Source organism: Schistocerca americana, chromosome 1 (assembly GCF_021461395.2).
Source record: "Schistocerca americana isolate TAMUIC-IGC-003095 chromosome 1, iqSchAmer2.1, whole genome shotgun sequence".
NCBI lineage: Eukaryota > Metazoa > Arthropoda > Insecta > Orthoptera > Acrididae > Schistocerca > Schistocerca americana.
In genome coordinates, this window is record NC_060119.1 from 753,163,433 (window position 1) to 753,172,605 (window position 9,173).

General features: G+C 43.5%; 1 pseudogene; it reads right to left on the minus strand.

Annotated features, from left to right (window-relative positions):
- Positions 1-7,054: 7,054 nt before the first annotated feature.
- LOC124556537 lies at positions 7,055-7,171 on the minus strand (annotated as a pseudogene).
- Between the last annotated feature and the right edge of the window lie 2,002 nt (positions 7,172-9,173).

Sequence of the window (9,173 nt, forward strand, 5' to 3'; positions counted from 1 at the left end):
GGTCTGCTTATGCGAGACAATTGATATTGCCATCCATGTGTACTCCAGCCCATTCCTGTTGGCTACATTCTCGTATTAATATCTTTAAATTGCTATCCATCTGTACTTTAGTCCATTCGTGTGGCCTAGATTCCCTTATTGGTTTCTGTAAGATGACATTGAACAGAACACATGACAGTGCATCCCCTTGTCTGAGACCTATCTCAATCTCGAATATTTCTAATATGACCCCTCAACAACGCACTGCTGGCGTTGGCTCGACCCATCCATCCAAGTCTGCACCATTCTCACTAGCTTCTCAGGGATTCTGAAGTCACGCACTGCACTGTATAGTCTGTTCTGTGGATGCTGCTGTATGCACGTTGAAAATCGACGAACGTACTGTAGACATTGTTCATGAGACCCAGAAAATATTAGATACAGGCTCCCAGGTAGATGCTATTTTTCTTGACTTCCGGAAGGCGTTCGATACAGTTCCGCACTGTCGCCTGATAAACAAAGTAAGAGCCTACGGAATATCAGACCAGCTGTGTGGCTGGATTGAAGAGTTTTTAGCAAACAGAACACAGCATGTTGTTATCAATGGAGAGACGTCTACAGACGTTAAAGTAACCTCTGGCGTGCCACAGGGGTGTGTTATGGGACCATTGCTTTTCACAATATATATAAATGACCTAGTAGATAGTGTCGGAAGTTCCATGCGGCTTTTCGCGGATGATGCTGTAGTATACAGAGAAGTTGCAGCATTAGAAAATTGTAGCGAAATGCAGGAAGATCTGCAGCGGATAGGCACTTGGTGCAGGGAGTGGCAACTGACCCTTAACATAGACAAATGTAATGTATTGCGAATACATAGAAAGAAGGATCCTTTATTGTATGATTATATGATAGCGGAACAAACACTGGTAGCAGTTACTTCTGTAAAATATCTGGGAGTATGCGTGCGGAACGATTTGAAGTGGAATGATCATATAAAATTAATTGTTGGTAAGGCGGTTACCAGGTTGAGATTCATTGGGAGAGTGCTTAGAAAATGTAGTCCATCAACAAAGGAGGTGGCTTACAAAACACTCGTTCGACCTATACTTGAGTATTGCTCATCAGTGTGGGATCCGTACCAGATCGGTCTGACGGAGGAGATAGAGAAGATCCAAAGAAGAGCGGCGCGTTTCGTCACAGGGTTATTTGGTAACCGTGATAGCGTTACGGAGATGTTTAATAAACTCAAGTGGCAGACTCTGCAAGAGAGGCGCTCTGCATCGCGGTGTAGCTTGCTCGCCAGGTTTCGAGAGGGTGCGTTTCTGGATGAGGTATCGAATATATTGCTTCCCCCTACTTATACCTCCCGAGGAGATCACGAATGTAAAATTAGAGAGATTAGAGCGCGCACGGAGGCTTTCAGACAGTCGTTCTTCCCGCGAACCATACGCGACTGGAACAGGAAAGGGAGGTAATGACAGTGGCACGTAAAGTGCCCTCCGCCACACACCGTTGGGTGGCTTGCGGAGTATCAATGTAGATGTAGATGTAGACATCGTTTCTATCGTGTTCCAAGTGTTTTTCAGACAATTGTCATAGGATGAAAATGTGATCTATTGTATTGGTATTCCTGTATGTTGTAATTTTCTGAAGATAAAAAATTCAAATGGCTCCAAGCGCTATGGGACTTAACATATGAGATAATCAGTCCCCTAGAGTTAGAACTGGCTCTGAGCACTATGCGACTTAACCTCTGAGGTCATCAGTCGCCTAGAACTTAGAACTAATTAAACCTAACTAACCTAAGGACATCACACACATCCATGCCCGAGGCAGGATTCGAACCTGCGCACCGTAGCGGTTGCTCTGCTCCAGACTGTAGCGCCTAGAACCGCACGGCCACTCCGGCCGGCAGACTTAGAACTACTTAAACCTAACTAACCTAAGGACATCACACATATCCATGCCCGCTGCAGGATTAGAACCTGCGACAGTAGCAGCCACATGGTTCCGGACTGAAGCGCCTAGAACCGCTCGGCCATAACGGACGGCTTCTGAAGATAATGACAGACAATAACCTATAGGTTGCATTCAGCAAACTGATGCCTCTGTAGTTACCGCACTCCATTTTGCTTCCCTTCTTGTATATTGGGCATATTATGGCCCATTTCCATTCTTCTGGGTGTCTCATTGTTTTGTATCAACTTGATAACCTCCCTCTTTGATTAATTCTCCTATTATTCCGTCCTCCCCAAGGGTCTAGTTGTTTCTCTTCTATAGTAACTTCTCATTCTTCATCATCTTTCCTTTCCACCATTGTGTCTGCAGATAGCATCTTAACTGGGTCTGGGCGTTTCAAGAGTTCTGAGAAGTATTCTCTCCATCTTTCTACAATTCTTTCGTCATTTATCAAGTCGCCGTTCTTATCTTTAACGAAAAAGCTTAGGCTCTGAGATCCATGTTTCCGATTTTTGGTGCATTGGAAAAATTGTCTTGAATTCTTGTTGTAGCTCTGTGCTTCAGCTTGTTGTAATAAACTGGTTACATAAATTCACTTCTCTGTTCTCAGGACTCGCTTCGTCTCCCTCCTGATACTGAGACAATGTTCCCTTTTCTGCTCATTCTCCATGTCAGTTAGCCACTCCTCCCTCACCTTCCCTCTCTCTTTACAGCCTTCTGGTATGTCTCGTTGAACCATTTTTTCTTCTTCATTCTCTTCTTTCTTCCCAACGAATCCTCCTCTACAATTAGTACCGTGGCCTTTATTTCTTTCCACTTTTCCTCCACGTTCTCTCTTGCTTCTAGGGCCTCAAAACGGTTTTTTGTTTCTATAGTATATTGTAATGTAGGTGCACTTTCTCGCAGTTTTCCAACATTCAAAGTAGGTTCTAGCGTCTTCTTCTTCTTATGCATGTTGGCGAACATCGATGCACAGTCAGATCCTCTATACTACCTGACCTCTATGGCTGGCCGGCCGCGGTGGTCTCGCGGTTCTAGGCGCGCAGTCCGGAACCGTGCGACTGCTACGGTCGCAGGTTCGAATCCTGCCTCGGCCATGGATGTGTGTGATGTCCTTAGGTTAGTTAGGTTTAAGTAGTTCTAAGTTCTAGGGGACTAATGACCGCAGCAGTTGAGTCCCATAGTGATCAGAGCCATTTGAACTATTTGAACCTCTATGGCTGTATGGCTACAGCGCTCGTTCACCAAGATGTGATCCAACTAATTGATAGTTCTTTCATCTGGAGAGCACCAGGTTCCTTATGTATTCTATTGTACTCGAAGACGTCGAACTAACTCTCAGGTCCTTTAAGATAGCTAAGCTGATCATCCTCTCACCATTCTCATTTGTCTCGTTGTGAAAACTGTGCCTTTCTGTAGCTGGTATACAGATTCTTCTTTTGTTGCATTTCCATTAAAATCTTTGAGAACTATCCTGATCTTTTAGGTTGGTGTGCTCTCAATTATTTGTTCTAGTTGCTCATAAAACTCTTGCTTTTCATCATATGTTTTATCTTCTGTCGGGGCGTGAACATTGATAAGTTTGATCTCTGACACTTGGTTCTCAGGTACTATTCTTTTGTTAACAGATTTTCGTTCTTTAACCGAATTTGCTACTTTGTCATGTATCACAAAACCAATGCCAAATTCGTGTTTATCTACACATCTGTCATAAAACAGTACATTTCCCTCTTCTTTGTGGGCACCCTCACCCAGCCATCTTTTTTCTTGTACTGCCACCAAGTCCAGTTTATGTCTCTTAATTTCTGATATGATAGTCTGGATGGTTTCTGGTATATATAGGCTTTGAACATTCCAAGACTCAAAATCAAAATTTACAAATCCTAGGCCTTTTTTCCTTCTCATCTTTCACCTTCCATTGTATCCATCCATGTCTCAGCCAAGTTTGTGTTTCGTAACAAAGACCTTTTTACGGGACTGGGTTGTTAGCCCAATGCCCAACCCTCCTCCTTCATCCAAATTCGGACCAACAGTGGCTGTTGCAAGGCAACCGATCCCAGGCGAAGTTAACTCAAGAGAATTCAGATGAAAAAAGATTTGCAGGAAATAAATGTAAATAATATAGTTGCGAAATATCTCAGCACAACATAATTACATTTAGATATAAAGTGATGAGTTAACTCATCAACCAAATTCACATTAACATAATTTAGTTGCGTATTACAAGCTACCAATATACGATAATATACAGAGGGTACTGCATAACATCATAAAGTAAATGACACCTTCGGCCTAATTTTCTTGGATTAATTATTGCTTAAAATATGTTAAAATTTTACAGATTTAAATAAAGCAAACCCACCGAGTTTAGCACAAAGGTGCTGAAACGCGTTTGGATTTATATGGAAAACCAGTGTTTTGCATAAAAACCTGGCCTTATATACAGTAATTATTAAACAGTAATTGTCACCTATGATGAAGGAGGACAAAGATTTAATTCGCTCTCTGCATATTCTTTTTTTTCCTTTGTTGCACTATGACTTCACCTGGTCTTTGTGTCGATTCAACAGAATTACATTATAAGTGGTTATATTCAAAGTGCAGCTGCTCACAGTGGTCCATTGTGGGCTGTAATTATCGCATGGCAGCGAAACTTGATAGATATTCTAATGCAGTAATGCAGAACTGATTTACGATGAAAAAAAAAAATTTGTTCCAATTTTGGCCATCAGGAGCAAATCTGGCACTGTGAACGCACAAAAGACTCGGAGAAATGTTTTCATATGTGATGGATTAGGAACAGAACGCGAGCAGTGAAGGTGAGACTAGTGAGAAAGGCCTAATGTTGATTCTCATATTAACCACTGCATACACAGTTTGTTAAATAAGAGCACTGCAGATGCTGAAGAGATGCTATACAGCACCAGATTTGCACCTGGTGGCCAAAATCTGAACTAATTCTTTTCCAGTGTGTATCGGTTTTGCATTAATGCATTACAATATCTACCAAGTTTCGCTGCCATACAAAAATTACAGCCCTCTGTAATCTCCGTTCTCCTTCCTTCTTCCGTCTATTGTCCTGATTAAACAATGCCCAGTCGAAGCAATTAATAAGCAGAGTCTTTTATGAAGATTTGAGAGGAGCGAAGATTACAATAAACTTTCAAGTTTACTTTGTTTGTCATGTTGAGATGGCTCCAGTTCTTCTTGTCTAGGGGTCAGATTCTTGAAGCTGAAAATCTAACATCCGGTCCTCACAGTTGGTTTGAACTAAATATACCGGGAGATTGTTGCAGAATTTTTTACATAAATATATTTTCCACCGATTTTCTCCCTTTTTAGTATGTCATACAGTATTTTGTTTTTTCACCTTAATAAAGCCGAAATTACATTGTCCGCACCTATTATACAAAAATACGTCCGCTCACATCAGAGGCAACCTTACAATTCCATCACTCTGCGGAAACAACAATATTCCAAAGGGTTTTCAGTTTTTCTTATCGATTATAACATCGAAACTAAAATATTTTATAAAGTAATTCCTTTTCATAAATTTTAGCGTGAAATATAACATATGTGTATAAAATTATTTGCAGAAAAGCAACTGGGGTAATACTGACTTGGGCCGGTCGGAGTGGCCGTGCAGTTCTAGGCGCTACAGTCTGGAACCGAGCGACCGCTACGGTCACAGGTTCGAATCCTGCCTCAGGCATGGATGTGTGTGATGTCCTTAGGTTAGTTAGGTGTAATTAGTTCTAATTTCTAGGCGACTGATGACCTCAGAAGTTAAGTCGCATTGTGCTCAGAGCCATTTGAACAATACTGACTTGTTTAAATTTCGACAAAAAGAATAATACAGGTATCGACAATTACTATTGAGGAAAAGTAATGGTAGAGGAGGATGTCCTGGTACATCATGCTGGACCTCCGTAAATACCTCAACTTTAATTACAACCACCCAGTAGATGCCATAGTACAAGGCAGCATTTTCAGTACGCAAGAAGATGTATTCGGCATGCTGACACTGTAGAAGCTGTCATCCAATTTCTCTAAAAGTCGAAGTTGTGAAACCTTACATCACCAACAGGCTTCTGGGGAAGCTGATCAGACAGGAGAAACAGAGCAAATTAAGTCATAGTTTGTGAGTGATTATGCCCTGCTGGTCGAGTCTGTTGTGAGTTACAGGTCAGGAGTGCTGCCATTTGAGAAACATTAGCCAACTTGACACGCACATAAACTATCTAAGCCGGCCGGTGTCGCCGAGCGGTTCTAGGCGCTTCAGTCCGGAACCGTGTGACTGCTACGGTCGCAGGTTCGAATCCTGCCTCGGGCATGGATGTGTGTGATGTCCTTAGGTTAGTTAGGTTTAAGTATTTCTAAGTTCTAGGGGACTGATGACCTCAGATGTTAAGTCCCATAGTGCTCAGAGCCATTTCAACGATTTTGAAACTATCTAATTTAGACTCTCAGTATCGGTAGTGTTGAGATGTGCACCGTATGCCCAGTTACGCAGTCGATGTCAGCTGCTACTCACGAAAAGAAGACTGTTTCCAGGTTATGATGAAGCAGCCAGATGGTAACGTCTGACTTTGCTGTCAATACTTGCAAGTGTCTGCCTGAGTTAAGTCTGCCTGAAGCCTACTTGGTGCTCTTGCACTGACAGGTTACTCATTGAATGATTCACATTTGCTGATGGCCGCCTCCCTGGTGGGCCGTGAGTCAGAGCCTGGGTTGTCTAGCTGCCCATCCGAGCAGACACACTGCCGCTATCCACTGGCCCCCTACGGACACACGTTGCTATCCATGGCTCACGGCAGGGACATACCATCCTTATCAGTCATGCTGGAGGCTGCAGTTTGACACTGCTTCACAACAGTGCTTTCTGTCACCGATACTGAAGCCAGGTTAAAAAAAAACACTCAGTCTTCAGGTCACGAGTGACCTACCAGGACCATCCGACCGCCGTGTCATCCTCAGTGGAGGATGCGGATAGGAGGGGCGTGGGGTTAGCACACCACTCTCCCGGTCGTTATGATGGTAGTCTTCACCGAAGCCGCTACTATTCGGTCGAATAGCTCCTCAATTGGCATCACGACACTGAGTGCACTCCGAAAAATGGCAATAGCGCATGGCGGCCTGGTGGTCACCCATCCAAGTGCCGACCACGCCCGACAGCGCTTAACTTCGGTGAACTCACGGGAACCGGTGTATCCACTGCGGCAAGGCCATTGCCGAAGCCAGGTTAACGGTCCATCAAAAGTAGCCGTCTCTGCCAAGCATCAGCATCCTACTGCTGTGCTGACTGCAGAACTCACCGCCAGCTGCCATCACACGTGCAGCATTTTTGTGGTGAGTGACTGCTGATGCCAGCATGCCTCAACGAGCGCGGCTGGCTCCATTACAGAGGCCACCAACTGCCCGTCCAGCTTCGATTCCATCAACGTAACTGTTATGAATAAAAAAACCTTCTTAACCAGTAATGTTTCTCTGATGGGTCGTCGTTTGATACCTGCCACTACTACTACTGCAGACACGCCACAGCAGGGGACTGACACACCAGCAGCCCAGTTCACCTATCACCTTAGTCGTCACACTCCCAACCACTAGATTTCGGTGACAGAAATGATTACTGCGATGACGATGGCTACCATCTGTAGAAAAAGCAATTCGGCTACCATGGACAATGGGACCATATACGTCATCACCAGCCACAGTTTGCTGGTTCGAGACCACATTGTAGCGAATGGACATACCGTTTTGTTGCTCTCCTCTGCTGGTGTGCACAGAGATGATTGCCACCGAAATTTAAAGGTAGAATTTGTGAATATTGAGGCACCTGCTGATCTTTCCTCAGATCAGAGGTAATGCAACAGAAGATTATATTGGCACGCAGCCAGTGAGATTCATGCAATGCAATCTGTTAGGCTACAATGCACCTTGTGCACATTTAGTGACTGTTAAGTATAGTACGTGCTGGTGCTATGGTCGTTATGCCAAATAATGTCCAGAATCTAGGTGGATGATGATTTTTCACAAGGATTAGGAATATTTTGTTGTAATTTTAGAGAGCCGATAGTGGATTTGCTTGTTTTCTTATTGTACGTGTTGTACTTGTAATTTTTTGGTGGTATAGACTTCGCAACTACAGAGGCAGATACATTGGGTGTTTCCTTTCAGAAGAAGTTCCAGACTTTGACAGAGCAAGTAAAGCTGTTGAGAGTGAATAACACGCAGTTATGCAAAAAAGTAGCTACAGTAGAAGGAGCACAATCTTTACGCAATGTAGCCCCACGTTTTTTTGGATTCGACTGCTGCCAGTCTGATTACCCTTTTTCAGGCAAGAGAACTGAAGCTGTGCCGCCATTCAAAGATGACTTGGCAGCAGCCACAGGGCAGCGCACCCAGACAGATGAAAGACCGTTGCAAATGGCCAAGTTACACGTAGTAGGTGAGGCGAAAAAGTACATTATGTACCACGAGGATTAAAGAACACGTGTAAATTTCAGCAGATGAAGGAAGAACTTTTACATGCTATTGGAAACAAAGCAGCGCCAGGTTCTTTCGTGAGCAACTCGGTGGAGCATCCCAAAGGCGAAAAGAATGGGTAGAGAGCTTTTTCTAGATAAGATCAGAAAAATACACCCTCGAAGTGAAGTGGTAAGAGAGTTATCATGCAGGAGGCTGAATGTAGAGCACTGGATGCGTTTTTAAGGAGATTACATACGTAAAACCCAATAGCTCTTCCCGCTGCCATCAGTGTAACTACACAGCTAGTGGAGGTGAATGTGGTGATGAGAATACAGGACAAATGAGGTATACCTTCCAAGACATAAAGTGTTGTAGATATGGGCGCATAAGCAGTGTCGTCAAGCAAAATACCATAGATGTGGAGAGGTTGGGCACTGCGTACAAGACTTGTAATAAGAAGAAAAATAAGCAAGGACATGATAGATGGTCGTCCAACACAAATGGGGTCTCCAAATCCGTTTGAACGTATTCCCAATTAATTTCAGTATCGTGAAGACATATGTAGAGGCAGAGTGTTGGTTAGTTGGCTCGACAGATGGTATGAACATATGTTATTATTAGACACAGTGCTCCCTATGTCTGTGGCGAGTCTGGATCTCTTCGGTAGGAGGGGACAGAACTTTCCACATTATAGGTTACATGGAGTAGGATATAATGATATAGTATCACTAGGTGCGGCAGTGTTCAGATTTCGCTTTGGAGGAAAG